A 15,962-nucleotide genomic window follows, 5' to 3' on the forward strand; every position below is an offset into this window, starting at 1 on the left:
GGTTACTAGGATCAATCAATCAATCAATCAATCAAGCAATCGTGGTTTAATTATCAATGCACGAGCAGTACAGCATACAGCGGGGTTGTCAGCAGTGAAATAATTTGTCCGCGAGCTTGTTAAGAGGGATAGAAGAGTTGAAGGACAGGAATTTATAGGGATTAGATTAACATTAGGATACAATAAATTACACAATTGCAATTTCCAATACAATTTACAGATTGTGCGACAGCAACACAAGGATAGGAGGTATTTGGCACTCTTTGTAGGTGTCCTGAGAGTGCAAGTGACAGGAGGGCGCCGGTGCACCTGTCAGTTCAAGGAGGTTGCCTATTCGCCAGCGGCCATTTGGGTAACTGCAGGCGTCTGTTGTGGTTGGCTGTTGAGCAGTCTTACTGCCCGGGGGAAGAAGCTGTTATGAAACCTGGTGGTCTTGGTGTGTATACCCCGGTACCGTTTTCCAGAAATTAAGGAAATTAGGAAATTTTGGACATTAACAAGTGAAGTCAAGTATGGGCAAAAAAAATTTAGGCTATATTGTGATGGAACAAATAGCCATCTGTTGCAGATACAGTGAATGGCATATACAGTAAAAAAGTATCAGGACAAATTAAATTAACAGATTAAAAATGTCCACGATTTGAACATTTTCAGAACAGGCTTCAGCAAGAAAAACTACAAAGAGTATATGTGCTGCAATGTAGTTGCTTAAAACACTGCCGCTGTTTTAAGCTGGCAATGCGCACACAGCTGAGAGATGAAGGCTGTGCAGACACACTGGCTAGCCACTTAACAGCAGAGAAGGACCTCTCATCCTTTTACTGCTAACTTGTAAACTAAACACCATCAAACAACAGCTTTCAGGCCATCATTAATCTCAATTTGTGCAGAACAGCTCCAGCAGTGTGAGCAGGCCCAGAGTGAAATGCATATCATTGTTTTGTAACAATAAAACCCATGACACACTTTGTGTTTAGGATGGAGGTGTTAACTACAGAGGGCTCAAATGAGATTTGAAATGTAGTGTCGGAGGTTTACTCCATGTGAAATCATCATAACCAAAATGAATCATGACACCCCCCTCTCACCTAGAAGAAAAAACGCAATTCTGTTCCAGGCAATAAGAAAATTAACAGGTATTAGTTTAGAAGTTGGTGACAATCATTCTTTATCTTAGAGTAAATGTCAGGAACTACGCTTAAGAAATAGAAGCTTCGCAGGCAAAAAATATTGATAAAATGGAAAAGATTTATCTATGATGCCAAGTCATAAAATTAAGCAACAGACTGATTTTCTTGCCATGTTCATATAGCTTCTTCTGCACTGCAGATTGATTTTACAATATTGTTTTCCATTCAGTGGTGTCCAAAGGATACAGAAGATTGATATTGACTGTTTGTTGCCATTGTCATATCTTGTTTTGTTCGTAATTATAAAATCTGTTGGATTTGTGATGTTTGAAAGGTTACTCAAGTCTATATTTAGCAGCCTGCTGCAGCAGTGCAGAATCTAAAATCAGGAGCAGATAATGTGCATGTTACCTCAAATACAGAGCGTACTGTCTCTTACAGCAATTCTCTTTTGATTTTGTGATTGCAGACATTTTATTTCACTGCCACTTTCCTCTTATTTGAGAAGCCTTCCATGCTCCTTCATAGGGAACCAGATTTGCCCCTGTCTATTGTGAGATGCAGTGATAAGGCCTTGCCTGAGAACGTCAGCCTTTGCATACACCACAGTTACAACGGGATTCCTCTGAAATAGTCTTAGGCAAGATGCACATCTGAATAGCTACCTGGAGGATTTAATTCCTGGCATGGAAGCCAGCAGCCCCTGCACGCGTGATGCTTTGGTGGAATTTGGAGTAACCCACTGCAAACTGCACAGTCTCAAACTACTGCTGGGAGGAGCATAGCAAGTGTTTTGAAAACACACTTTGGACAGGTGAACAGCAGAGAACAGGAAAGGAATGATTCAAACCTAACCTGTTCTAGATGCATGGTTCACCTGTTACATTTTGAGTATGATACACAAAAAAAAGGGGACATGGGGACTCCTTAACTTAATCTTGCAGATTGGTAGCAGAGCAGGTGCTGGGAGTACGGGTGAATCTCTAAGGGGCGGGGTCATCTCGTTTGGGCCAGCCACATTCTTCACATTCTCACCAGGAAATCACTGAGCTAGCTGCACCTGGAGTCTACCCCTCCCTATAAAAGCAGTTCCCGTGGCAGTCAGAGGCTGTCTTTTACACAGACCCTCATGGTTGAGAAAAACTGTGAGCATTTTAAGGATGATATGGAGCCCTGTACAACTAATTGCAGAAAGATTATAGCTGGGTGATATTGGCAGCGGCCTTGGTCGTTCTCCGGGTCAGGACGCCGGTAAACAAGAAGACGGTTAATGAGCGCACCTGGCCAACCGGACTCGACCGAGTGAGGCTCTTGCCACTGCTGTCGGGGGGGAATTAGACCACTACAGTACATGTGAAAGACCCCTTGCCACTCGATCAGAAAGGGGGATCTTTCACAAGGTCCAACATAAAGATAGCAACAGGAGCCCTTTCTTTTACAAGATGCAGCCGGACTAACTTATGCCTGACCAGGCTTCTCAACTAGTAGATTTAAAAACTTGCTCTAAACGTAAAATATCACAGCCCAGTGTTAACTCCTGCTCCTTAGCTCTATGGATAAGGTGCTGAAAATCTAGCATTCACTGCTGCTGAAAGATCCACATTCTGCAGTTCAGTACTTCAGCCCACACAGCTCTTTCCACCTACGAGCAGTTCCAGGGGAATAATGCAGGAGACCAAGTTATATTAAGTAATATTTTGGCATGTGGACAGATGCATATGTTATATGTAATTGTGTTCATATTGCAGTGTTGAAATGCATACATATTTCTAGTGCATGTAAAAATGCAGTTTGAAATAACTGAACTATAACTAAGGCTTTAAAAATCTCTTTGCAATGAGCACTCCACTCAGGTTTCACAGATAAAGATAAAAATTGTCAATAAGAAAACAACTGGCTCTTTCTGAGGATCAGAGTGTCTAATTGATGCTACTTTTCAAGAGCAACAACCGTTTTAAGAGCACAGCGGCAGGAGAAGACCCAAAGGGTGTTAAATGCCTCATTACTCTGAATTACAGCTGTGATTTTCTGCCCAATCTCTTGGCTTCCTTGTAAAAAAAAAAAAAAAAAGAAGTCATATGTTTTAGGGTTTGGCAGGATGGAATATGAGTAATGGCCTAAGAATAAGTATAGTATTAGTAAAAACTGATTTTTACAGACTTTTAATAGCCATTCAGTATGTATTAATCAGCAGCAGATTTCTACCTCTGAGGTGTTTGGAAGAATCTGTCTACCAAACCAAGCTTGTTTTCTTACTTTTATGTATCTCTACCTTTGAATGCAGTTGATGCTGCCCTTCCTGACAGCTCTCCTTCTGTGCTGAGGTCAGGTGGAGACGATTGGGGCTGAGTAGGGTTACAATGATAGTTTGCGTCTCACAATTAATCTCAGCTGTACCAGAAAGGAAACTGAACTCATGAGCCATGCAGGGAAATACAGTCAAGAGTTCTGTTCATAGAAACGCCTCCATGACAAGGGATCACTTTCATAACAAAGTTAAAAGGCAGGTGGAGACTGTTATTTGAATACTTATTTTCTTCCTCGGGTTCTAAATTTAAAAAGGCATGCACAATTCTGTCAAAGGAGCCCATTGTAAAGACGCCCATCAGAAAGCAGACACAGTGTCCGACTGTGGCTCTGCCCTTGCACCTCCTACGGCCTCTGATCTCATCATGTTTCCACTGGTTCCGGGACTAATCTCGCTAATCTACTTTATCTTTGACCTGAAAAGTCCTTTACAAGTTGGTTAAGCAGATGAGTTCTGGTCTCCTGCGGAAGTGCTTGAGAAGGAAATGTGGGGTTACAACATGATGGGGTGAAAGAGAGAGCTGGTGAAACGTGTCTTTGCAGTTTCAGGACCAAGGAGAGCAACTGAGATGGCTGGTACTCTCCAACACCGTTTGTCAATTAGACAGCTGTAAGAAAATACAATGGGTGTTGCTTTCCAGTGCTGATTGCTTCATGTATATGCAAAAACAAGCATGCATTCGGTCTTCTGTGTTAAATATGAGGGAGTAGGTACGAGTCCAAATCTTTTAGCCAGACAGCATCAGATGTGAGTTTACAGCTCCAGGGAAAGTGCCAGGGAGCAAGCAGTGCCACAGTGGCCACAGTCCAGGCTGCAAACCATATGTCGCTTCTGCGCTTTCTTGACATGGTGGGAGTACTGAAAAGCTGATCACAAAATACTGCTAACCGCGGAAACAATTACATAAGCATATTGCAAAGATATGCTGCATGCTTTAAAAAACTTAGTGTTTTGGGAGTGGATTGTATACAGTAAGGGTACATGCATACTTAAGTGTGCCAGCATTCAACTTTCCACATTGGTGTTTGTGACGCATGTTGATGTCCACAGTTTCAGCTCCTCCGTCAGAAGAAAAGCTTGCCCAGCTTTGTCTGTGAAAATGTGGGTGCAGCCTGTTTTCTGAGCAGTTCTAGGGATAGGGGTGCTGCAGTGACGGCCATATTGACCTTTGACCGGAGGTGGGGCAAAACCAGGAAAGGCTTCAGGACTTGCATCCAGATCAATTCTGTATTTATTGCATGTAGCATTACAGTTCAGTGAACAAACTACGTTTCACAATTTAGAAAGGTTGGTTGTGCCATCTTTACAACCATTTCAATGTGAGATGTTAGAGTCTACTAACAATATGAAAATATTCAACTTTATTGCTATTAGGATCAGACTCGTTAATGCAATGTGCTTAAAGGAAAAACGCATTCCTGCCATCTCTTCCACCTTCAATGACAGACAGGAGCTACGGTATTTACTTTTCACAACACTGGTTTGATTTTTTTACAGCCTCACAAGAAGTTTTGACCTTGTCTATAGTCTGATGTTCTCATTAAATCTCAGGTCTTTGGCATCGGAACATTAGTTAACACTATTGTCTTTGTCTGTGAATGTTTTGCAGGCCGTTCATTCTGAAGTCTTTTGTGTGACGACTGTCACTCAGGATTGTCTATCGGTAGTATATCATGCTGAAGAATCTGGAAAATATCTCAAGCACAAGCACTTTCAACTGCAGAGGATGGAAACAGCCCACTGAAATCCAGAGATAACAAGGAAGACACAGGGCCTATTCTACAGCCTCTGTTAGAGAGAAACTCTTCACTGATCTGGACCAATGATGAATATTTTAGTGTCCAGAGAGTTTTCTGTAAGTTTTTATAGACGGAGCCTGCTACTGTTCATCACCTACAGTACATACTGTACATAGCATAATAGTGTAGCAAATGTCGTTTAATGCAGGAGCTTGACTATTGTAATCTAGGCTAATGTAAAAGCCCAAACCTTTGACATTCATTTGCTAAATTGAAAGGACAGTTCAGGTTATCATCGCTGAAACTCATTTGTAAAACTGCCTTACTGTTCTGTGCCAGTGGAGTGGCAGAACAGCCGTAATTAAATGTTTCCAGAGCTGTTGGCAGGCTGGAGTAAGGAAGCCTGCCCAGAGGGGGGTGTATAGGATTCCCCCCCGTGTGCCCCCATCTTCTCTGCCTCTTTACCAGCTGGTGTAGCCCGCCTGCTGGGGTCAGGCCCCCGCTCACAGCCAGCTTAGGATTCACTGTTGACAGCACGAAACATGGGGAACCAACAGAAAGCAGAGCGCTGTCAAACTGAGGGCTGGTCACGGTTCCCCCCCGCCCCAGTCCCCATACCCCCCCCATGGCAGATGTTTTTGTTTTCCGTTGCTTTCTTGAAAACCTCATCAGGATCTTTAGCTCCCTAGTGGTCGTAGCGAGGGAGAATCAATGGGCTTGAAGCATTTACCCAGCGCAGACCCTGAAGAGACTCCCGCTGCACGCAAAAACCCACACTCGTCCGTAACGTTCGAATGGGATCGCGTGTTCTATCAGGAAGCGAGGGGGGGAGAAAATATCCCACCAAGCGAATCAATACAATTAGCTACCTTGCCCCCAAACAGTGCTTCATGTTTGCATTAATCATGCAAGAGCCAGTATACAATTTTTATTTTCTAGTCCAGCATTGCAGGCGTTAGGTCATGCTGCTGGTAAGTAAGCCTTCTCCTAAGAGGAGAGTGGCATGTGGCGTGACGCATGTTTGTACCGGATCGCACTGGCCCTGGAGGGAGTGGGAAGGCAAAAGGATTTCAGGCTTATTTTTAGAGGAACTAGCTTTTTAATGGCAGCAGAGGCTCTCACCTATACAGGATGAGGTCACTGTTCTCTTTTATTCCCACTTTCAGATGCTTTTGAGCGGAACCCCTACATTTAGTTTTGACTGATTTTTATCGCATGGGTCCATTTTTTTTTCATGCTCTCCAACATCTTTCATGATGTTCCAGTAATATACCTTACAAGGGAGATTATATAATGTGTGTATATAAACAATGTACCAGTCCAACAAGAGACATCACTTTTGCATACAAGTGAAAGTATCTCTTTGGAGATTCCCATAGGAATCGACACCTGTTGGGCTCTTTCCGAAAAGCCATCCCAGCTGACTTGGGGAACGAGGCAGCACCTTGCCCTGGACCAGGTACCAGGGACAATATCTCTGGTAGGAAGGAGGAAACTAGATTCAGGGTGAGCAAACACTGGGAGATGTGTAGTATTAACTGCCACACCACTGACCCACCCAGGATAGAAATGATGATTAGAAAAAAGTAACTAATTCTTGGATGCAGGGCTGTACATCAAAACTTATACATCAAGAAACTGAATTGCCACTTTCCATCCTACAGCATATGCATGTATTACATTATTATTGTCTTTAGAACCAGTGCATTTCTATGTTTTGCGTTAGGTGTTGTGAAATATCTCTTGTACAGACATTTTAGTTCTTTAGCTACAACTCTGACTGCTACTTCAGTTCCTTGTGTTTTGGTTTTGTGAGTCTGGCTCTTTGCCTCTCTTTACTATCGTGTCAACATGAACATGTTTTGTCCGCTGTGGTCTACCCTATAGGCCTGACAGGTCTCCACCCTCCCTGGCTTCTCCTGTTCAGCACACTTGGGCAGGTTGGCTACAGACGTGCTTTAAACGGATAGAATGTACCATAGGTTTATTATATATTATAACCTGCTTGTATAATAGGTTTCAATTTCAATGTCTGTTCATCATTCTTAACAGTCCATGTGACAAAAGGCAATGTTACATCTTTTTTTTCCGGACACCAACAAGACATGAACAAAATCTAAAACTGGCCAGTCTGCTACCCCGCCTGAAGAAAGTGTAGAAACTCTCTGAGGAGGGGTCACTGATGATAACACCCACTGTAACACCATCCCTTGCTTTGAGTAAGTGCATAATTATGAAGACGTGAGTGATATACTGTATATTTTTCATAGCCCAAGACACCACACTAAAACAAAAGAAATCCCCTTCAATAAATGCCTATGAGTCTGTCCTTGGTTTATCACTCACTCCTCCTGCCTGTCTCCTTGAGGCACTGTTTTCTCCAGATTAGTACACCAGTCACTCCATTTCCACAAAGCTGTAAATCAGCTCAATAGCTTACAGAAGGAATGATCCTACTGTAAAGTGCGCTAAAACCACTGGGCTCCATTAGGTGGGTGTTTTTTTTTCCCCAAAGTGAGTCCTCATTCTTCATCTTTACCAGCACTTATTGAGGACTCTGTAATGACCATCAAACATATTGCCTCTTGCTGCCAAATAGTCCCTGCATGTTCGTGCTACCCGCTGGTTGATGGCAAATGCAAACACAGGGAAAAAAAAACAGTAAAAAGCTTTGAAGAATTTTGCATGAAAATGTTTAAAGGGTGGCAGTGTTCTTGGGCTCCAGGGCACATATCCACCTGCACACTGACAATGACAGCAGAGCAAGGGAGGAATACTGGTGGATGTGGCTGCTTTTCAGGTTTCTTCAAATGCTTTGGCCTTCCTTTCTCACCACAATGAGAAATATCGGTGTCTTTGTACAAGCAATGGAGCTTCTGCCACGTTTACAGTACAGTACAGTAGATCTTCAGCTGTTCACAGGCTTGGCACTGTCTTCCTTGTAGTAAGAGCGTACCTGACCTCACACAGTCACAGGTCATAGTCCTGGGGCTCAGAGAGTGTCATGCACTGGCTGATGAAGGTGAATTGCCTTGCAAAATATTTACCATGTTTAAATGTTCGTCAGTGTGCCAGTGGATCAGAGTAAATATTACTGTCAGTTTCTCTTCTGCAAACTTTTAGAAGGTCTTCTGTACCAATATATGGCTAAACATCATTAAATGGCCCTTTTAAGGGTGACCTGGGACAGCTTACTGGTTAGTGATGCTGACTCTTCTGATCCCCCTACATCTCTCTGCTGCCTTTAACTTCATTGATCATGTCTGTTACTCTTTCATTTAAGTCTCCTCAGAAAATCATTTACCAGCGGTGTGCCACAGGGTCTGGTCCTGGGCACTATAATCATTCTACTTCTGGGTGACCTTCATCAGCTTTAGCTTTCCTTTTTTGAATATAATGTTAAACAACATAAACTTTTGTTTTAATTCTAAGAAGAAAATTATTTATCACATAATATACTTCATATAATATTCCTAAAGTGTACCGTGTGTTTTCACTTCTTCGTACAGCTCCTGATTGAACAATCAATTCTAACAATTACCTGACTATGATTTCAACAGGTTCAGACAGGTGTTAAACTACCCGAGAGTGAATGTAAATGAGGAACTTTACAGTACGTATGACACCCAGTCCATCCCACTCTCAAACTCTCTCAAATGTCTTCCAATCAGGTCTTGAAAGAAACCAGGGTATCAGTTTTGACAACATGGCCACACCTCTTGTTTCATATTCTCACACGCGATTGTGGAAAGAAGGGTCTCCACAAACAACACAAAGACAGAGCTAACTAGATGGTTTGAAGCCCCTTTAACTGCTTAAAAGAGTTAGACAGTTAATCTGTGTTTAACTGCTACCTGTTAAGACAATCTGCAAATTACTTTAATGGGAATTTTCCAAGTGTGCAATTGCTTTTTTTCCTATAGGTTCAGCTCTTTCTGTGGAAGCAGACGCCCAGAGCTGACATACCTCAGGCTACACTCAGTGAGCCTACTTGCCTGACTGGGTCAACCCCTAAATTTGTATTTATGCCAGATCAAAGCTGGACTTCTTCATGCGAACATTCCTGATATCGCTGTAGTTCACATGAGCCAAAGAGGACCATGAGAGTAATTGTTCAAGGATCTAGTTCGCTGTTGGGAGATTATAGAGGAGATGAAATACAGTACCCTGAAGAGCAGTGATGTACAACTTCATTAAACAATTTTCTCTTTTTCACTCACTCATATAAGGCATTAGAGAAGTAGTGGCTTTCTTCAAGTTCAAGTAGACTTCTTGATCTTATGTTTTCTTAAATCCACGGATCTTATAAAATTAATGCTTCAGCACCTTAATGGGACACTTACATTTGTGTGAAGACCTGGTTTATAGTATTTTTACTGAAGGAACCATAACATTCTCTGATATACAGTATACTGTATGGTTCTGAAATGAGAACATCTTCACTGAAAATTGGGTTAAATATACCCTCTTCATAAAATATCTTGAAATTATAGTATGTAAAGTACTGTTTGGTATTCAACATGGTCTTGCACATAGTTGAAAAATTGATAAATCTATGATTCTATTATTAGAATATAAAATAGTATTTTTGTTTCAATGTACTTCATACCATATCTACTACAAAAATTCCACTCTCCATTGGGATTAAATATATTTTATTTTTTGGTATTATATGGTATTGACCTTTCTCATTTTATTAGTTCATGACCATATTTCAGGACAATGAGCAATAAATAAAGTTAAAAGACCCATGGTTTTGTTTCTCTTAGAACAACTTAAATGACGTTAGCATCTTTCTTGAGGACTGTATTTGAGTAATTATATAAATATACAAATCTACTGCAGTTTCCACCAATAACTATCAGGCAGAAGCAGTGTATTATGATGTTAAAATGAGTGCAATTCCTCGGCAGCGTGATGTAATTCAACAGCAAGATGTCCGAAGGCTACATTACCCCCAATGTACTGCAGTCAAGTCGCTTATCATTCGAGGAAGTTGTGAGGATATGCAAAGCAGGACTCCAACTTTCTTTACTGAAACAGGGTGAGGCATCACAAATTAAAGATTATTTTAATTGCTACTGTATATGCTGGCATTTTCCTTAACAAGATCTAAAATATTGTGGCGGTAACTTGTTGGAATTCCACCAAAAAGCAAATAAATTGCACCGAAAGTCATACATTGCACTATTAATTGTAGCCCGAAGAACATACTGTAGATCTCAAGGTAAATCTTTCAACGAATCCATTGCAGTGTTTTTTTTTAAAATCAACTTAACTTACAACCCCTTTAAAACGCACGGCTAAACATTTGTGAATGGCTGCATCACCCCTGACATGCAGTAAATCACACGGACCACATACTGTACATTTTAAAAGCACGAGATGCCTGGAGGACGAAGGGGGATTCATCTAGCAAATGACTTCTGTTCAGCGGTTCATCCATAGAATTCGCTGGGGAGCTCGCTTGTTGTGGTGCGAACAGAGCAGGGACTCGCAATACTAAAAGGTTACATCATTGGCGCTTAACTGGTAATCGCGTAATGTTTCATCCCACCTACCATCGCGTAAGGTTTGATAAAACCATAAAGACGTGTGCAGCATATATATATATACACACAATCACAGCATCGCCAAAACAGAGGTGTCACAATTCTTTTTTTCAATGGAAGAAGGCTAGTGCCAGTCCCATCACAAAGACCTCGGGGTTCTAGTTCTAAAATCTCTATTCGGTTTACAAATCCGTGATGCGCCAAACACTTGACAACGTTGAATTAATTTCATCTCGATTCCTGGGCTACCTACTGTATATTAAGACCATGCCTTCATGTAGGAGCTCACTTAAACCGCACATCATCCTTTGGAACATCAGAATTTGTGTTTAAAAGACCAACACCATTCTTACCTTGCTGTTAAAATAAACGCATGTCCATCGTCGGTACTAGGGATCTCTGAGGTGTAATTACGTTTTTTCCACAACCCTGCAGAGCTAGCATTTGGTAAAAACAAAAAACAAACAACCCACCCCGTTATTTTCTTCCAGAATCGAAGAAAGATTGGAAAAATCCTATAGCAGTACAAAGGAGGAGGGGAAGGAGTGAACACACTGTCTGTTCTCTTTGTACATAGTGTTGAAATGTCGGGATTATACAACATGCGGCGATCAAGCCCTAATAACGAAATCTAATTCCTATTCATTGAATGTTCCATCGCACACAGCTTGCCTCCTACACACACACACGCACACAAACAGACCAAACCCATTTAAAGAGATACCAGCATTCATATCAATAATTCATGTCTTCGGGCATCTTGCTATTGAATTACATCACGGTGCTGTGGAATTGCACTAATTTTAACATCATAACACACTCCTTCTCCCTGGCAGTCGCTGCAGTAGAATTTTGCTAACATGACATTTAAAATACGAATTCCAATTAAAGATTACATTTTAATAGCAATAATTTGAAATCGCATATTTAAAGGCTGCATTATGGCTACAGATGTAACGCTGTCCTCTGATAGTGCAAAATGGATTCATCATATGCGATCTCTAATCATGGCCTCGCATGTCTCATGATTGCTTGTCTTGAGAAGATCCATATCCTTTCAGGGCTAAAGATTTATGCAGGCTCTGCAGCATGGAACATTGTGTAATGCTATAGTGTAGTAATCCTTGCAAGACATCTCAGTAGAAGACTGCTTAAATTTTGAGTTGCTTAATTTCAGAGTGCATTTGCTTCATTCCACTCTCGAGGACACTACAGCATACAGCCTCCTGAGGCAGACTATTATTGAGATCTCTGCTGGTGTGTCACCTATAATCTCTAAGAATTACAGAACACAAACAGGATTACGCTGATTGTGATGTTGCTTTCTCTCTTTCACTTGATCGTCCCAAAGCACCAATGCAAATATACAGTATATTTATGATGTAGAACAGCAGTAGTATTTCTATCCTAGCGATAGTTGGACCAGTGCAGGTTTTGGTATTGGTGGAGCATATGACTGTACCAAAAGTGTCAGACTTCCTAAAGTGTTGGGCAACTCTTCACACACCCCTCACTTTCAGAAACCAGGGACTCAAGCTAATTTTCTACATTGGATACATGTAGGATGTTCTCTGAATCTTTTACAGTTGATTACATAAGACATTCACTTCATTGAAGGTACAATTGACTATACTGTACATCACTTGCAGCCTGCTTAGAAGTATTACAGTTATGCAGCTGATCAAATAAGTAGACCAACTATGCAATGTTGACTAAGGGTTAAACACAAACCAGAAGACTCTCCAGGAACAGGGTTTGAGACCCCTACTCTAAAGTGTGTTCAGTATAGTTTATCATTCCACTATCTTGGAAGGGTCATGGCTCAGAAATGTTCACCTAAAACAGCAAGACTCTTCTGAAACATCATGCAGCATGTCCCCGATATACATGCGTAAAAGCCAGCGGATTTTTAGAATCCTGATAAAGAAATGTGAGCCTTGAAGTTGGCCGTCTACAGGGCCTACCAACGCCTTTGTTGTTAGATCAGTGTATTTTGGCGCTGTGTGATTTTTAAGACTATCTGAGGCTCCAGAAGCCCTCACACGCAAAGATTAAGGGTGCAACAGAATTCCTTGGCTGTTTGTGGTGGCCCCTTATTCCTGCCCATAGCTTGGATGTCTTTGCAATGTCCTCTTCTTGGCTTGTTATGGTTTAAATCCTATAGCACAGAACTCTGCGGCCAATCCAGACGAAGGCAGAAATATAGCCCATCCACACATCCTCTTTAATCTAAAGATTAAATAACCTGGGGTTGAATATGCCATTTATTTACCCACCTTGTCCCTCCCCCAGATTCCCGGAAAACATATTTCCACATGCCTGGTTACCTGCTGCTAGCAATAATCCATACCCTGGAATCCTTCAGGGCTACCTTTACATAGTTTGTTTTGTATGCAGCGAGCATCCTGTAACACTCACCACAGAGAACCAGAGAGCGGCCGAGAGACACAGAGCTTTCTATTTATAGCTCACACAGTCTGTTCATTCTCCTCCCCCCCTTCTCGCTGGGCAGTGCTACACAACAGATTGAGAAATCCTATACGCCTATTAGAGTCCTGCTCTCAGTCCCACAGCATCAATAATAGAGGGATGTTTTTTAGAGGGGAGAAGAACTGCACCTTTTAAATAATTCACGACTGGCTGGAACCTTAGTTGGCACAGCTGAAAGAGAGGGGTCGGCTGTGTGCTTTCTTTACTGCATGTGTGTGCCGTTCTATGTCTGTGAAACCGGGGGGGGGCACGGTTTTATTTCTGGTGAAAAGGACATGTTTGTGTCAAATGAGCACCATGCCAGGAGCCATCACATTGTGAGGAGAATCTAAATTTCAACGCGCTGCATTGAGCCATTTTGGAAAAACTATAGGGCGCTACTGTAGGCCCACTTCTTTCAAGAGAGGTGCATGTTCATCTGTAGAGCGAAACGCACAAACTCATTTTGTGCTAGGAAGTATACGGTTGTACTTTATTCCAATGCTATTAAAGAGTTTTGCTGTCCACGCAATAATAGATTTATTCCGGTTTTCCAAGCTGTTTGAGTCCAGATCTAATTCTACTGGTTATTATAGTTTCAAAGCATCATAAAACAATGTTGAGGAATTCATCACAATAACATGTGTGTTACAGGGGATACTTCCTTGCAGTGGTTATAATTTAATTAATAAAGTGTTTAGTCAATAAAACCAATGCAGTTGCTTTATTTCTCTGTCTCCGGGCTACAGATAAGACATTTTTGAGGTTGTCCTGAACTCCAACATAAGTTCGCTGCGACTCCTACATCCGCTCCCCTGCAAAATCTTCTGTTTATCAATGACATCGTCTGGTTTTGATTATACTATAATCTGAACCAGGGCTGTAACATTCTTCTGCAATGGCGGTGAGGGAGACCATCTGGACACGAACGCATCATTCGTTCGCAAACTTTCACCCTGCTTCTTTGCTCCCGGAAACAACTGGGAAGCGATTATGGATTTGTGAGGATTCCGTGTTTTCTGTCGGAGTCGTTTTGCAGACCCGCACTGTGATCCCTTGTTTGTTTCTTTGAAAGCTGTACAAGAGGCCGGCACCTTTTTGTCTTCCCCTGTTGGCTTGATTTATTCTTGAATGCTGTGACCGTGCTCACTTGCTGAAAAAGCCCAGCGGGCAAGCAGGGGCGAGGGTGGCTGCCTGCGGGCAGGACTGATGCCCCGGCACTGCTCTCCCTGGCTGCAGTGTGGGCAGCCGAGAAAGAGGAAGGAACGGGACACGATGAGTCTGCCACCCAGCTCAGAGAGCTGGTTAGGAAGGGGTATTGCCCTGGTCCACAGCCATAACCACTTGACTAGACCATGTGGTGGGCGCTCAATGCACAATTTATTAAGCAAACAGATACAGATCAGAGTGATGGCAGCCATCTTAAACTGTGCAAAAACTCTGCATCTCACGCCTCCATGAGTCCAATCTGCTACTTGACCCTGATGTCTTCATGCCCGATTTTTCAACTCTCTAAATTTCATTACTCTACCCTCGCTGTTATAACCCTGATTTGGATCCCTCAATGACATGTCAACATGCCCGGTCTGCCATGATAGCAGTTTGCTTTATTTTGCTAAGCGTCTTGGCCATGACATAAAAAGCCATTCAGCTAGCAGCTCCAAGGACACACTGCACTGCGGATGACTCAGACACAGCCGTTGCCATGGAGATCAGCTTCCTTTGCAAACAGTCTCCTAGTAACTCTGGTTGCCAGGTAACTGCATATATATGTGTGTGTGGGTATCTCAGTGTGCCTGTTGTTATTTTACTTCCACTGGTTTGGACACAAGACACTCTTATTTTTAGATCCTCGTTGTAGAACAATGTCCGGGCTATTTTCTCACTTGTTTCCCTTGAAGAGAGCTGATTCAGTTCAGAGAACCTTCCTGGAAAGTCTGTTTTTAGCAGAGTCAGAAAGCAGTTGGTTCTCGGCCTGAAATGAACACTTTGTACACAAACGATGCAATCTTACCACAAGGTGCTTTGACTCCAGTAAGCACGTGCACGCAAGGCATGCAGATATTAATTGGAGTCATTTTAGGAAGCAGCATGCTCAGAAGGCATCAAATAGCTTCTCACTAGACCACTATTGGATGCTTTTTAAAGACTGCATTATACTCTGCAAGGGAACTTGACAGAATGGCCTTCTTTCTCTGTGACAGTTTATTCAGAGGTTAATTAAAAGTAAATTCCTGATAGTTCCAGGATGTCTTCTTGATAGGGTTCACTGTAAAATGACACCATCCTATATGTTACTTTAATTAAATATCGTGTCAGTTGTGATCATTATATGCTGGGAAAAAAATATTGCTGTTCTGGGATTAATCCAGAGAAGACCGACCAGATACATTCAGGGACTTAAAGGAACATCTGAGCCTTTTTAATCTCTTAGAAAATACTATAAAGGGACCTGGCCTCAAGTATTCAAAATCCTCAAACACACTTGCCAGATCCACCCACTGGCCCCTAGAATTAGCAGCAATCCAGGGCTCAGAGGACACAATAGACAGCTACAGGGGAGTGCGTCTGAAACTGAGAACGCTTTTGCAGAAAGGGTTGTGGGCCTGTGTAATTAATTGCAGGTCTGCAGTTGAAAGGTCATCCACGCAGGCATGCTCAGCTCCAGCAGGGCTTTCTTGCTTTGTGTCGGAGGGATGGAGCCCTGCCTCCCTCTCAGTCTCCTCTCCCGGAGAGCTCCCTGTATAAACAGCTCCGCCTGGGC

The 15,962-nt window shown here is 42.3% G+C and overlaps 1 protein-coding gene across 2 annotated transcripts in view; it reads right to left on the bottom strand.

Moving 5' to 3' along the window:
* fbxl16 (F-box and leucine-rich repeat protein 16) overlaps positions 1-11,405 on the bottom strand; it is a 28,102-nt gene extending 16,697 nt beyond the window's left edge. The window contains exon 1 of one of the 2 annotated variants that reach the window (XM_015360414.2): positions 11,203-11,405. The gene's annotated coding sequence lies outside the window, so the exon portion shown is untranslated. Of the gene's footprint in view, positions 1-11,082 lie in introns of both variants that reach the window. The other variant, XM_006637166.3, reaches the window with a different exon arrangement.
* Between the last annotated feature and the right edge of the window lie 4,557 nt (positions 11,406-15,962).

The sequence above is a fragment of the Lepisosteus oculatus genome, chromosome 19 (genome assembly GCF_040954835.1).
Source record: "Lepisosteus oculatus isolate fLepOcu1 chromosome 19, fLepOcu1.hap2, whole genome shotgun sequence".
NCBI classification, from domain to species: domain Eukaryota; kingdom Metazoa; phylum Chordata; class Actinopteri; order Semionotiformes; family Lepisosteidae; genus Lepisosteus; species Lepisosteus oculatus.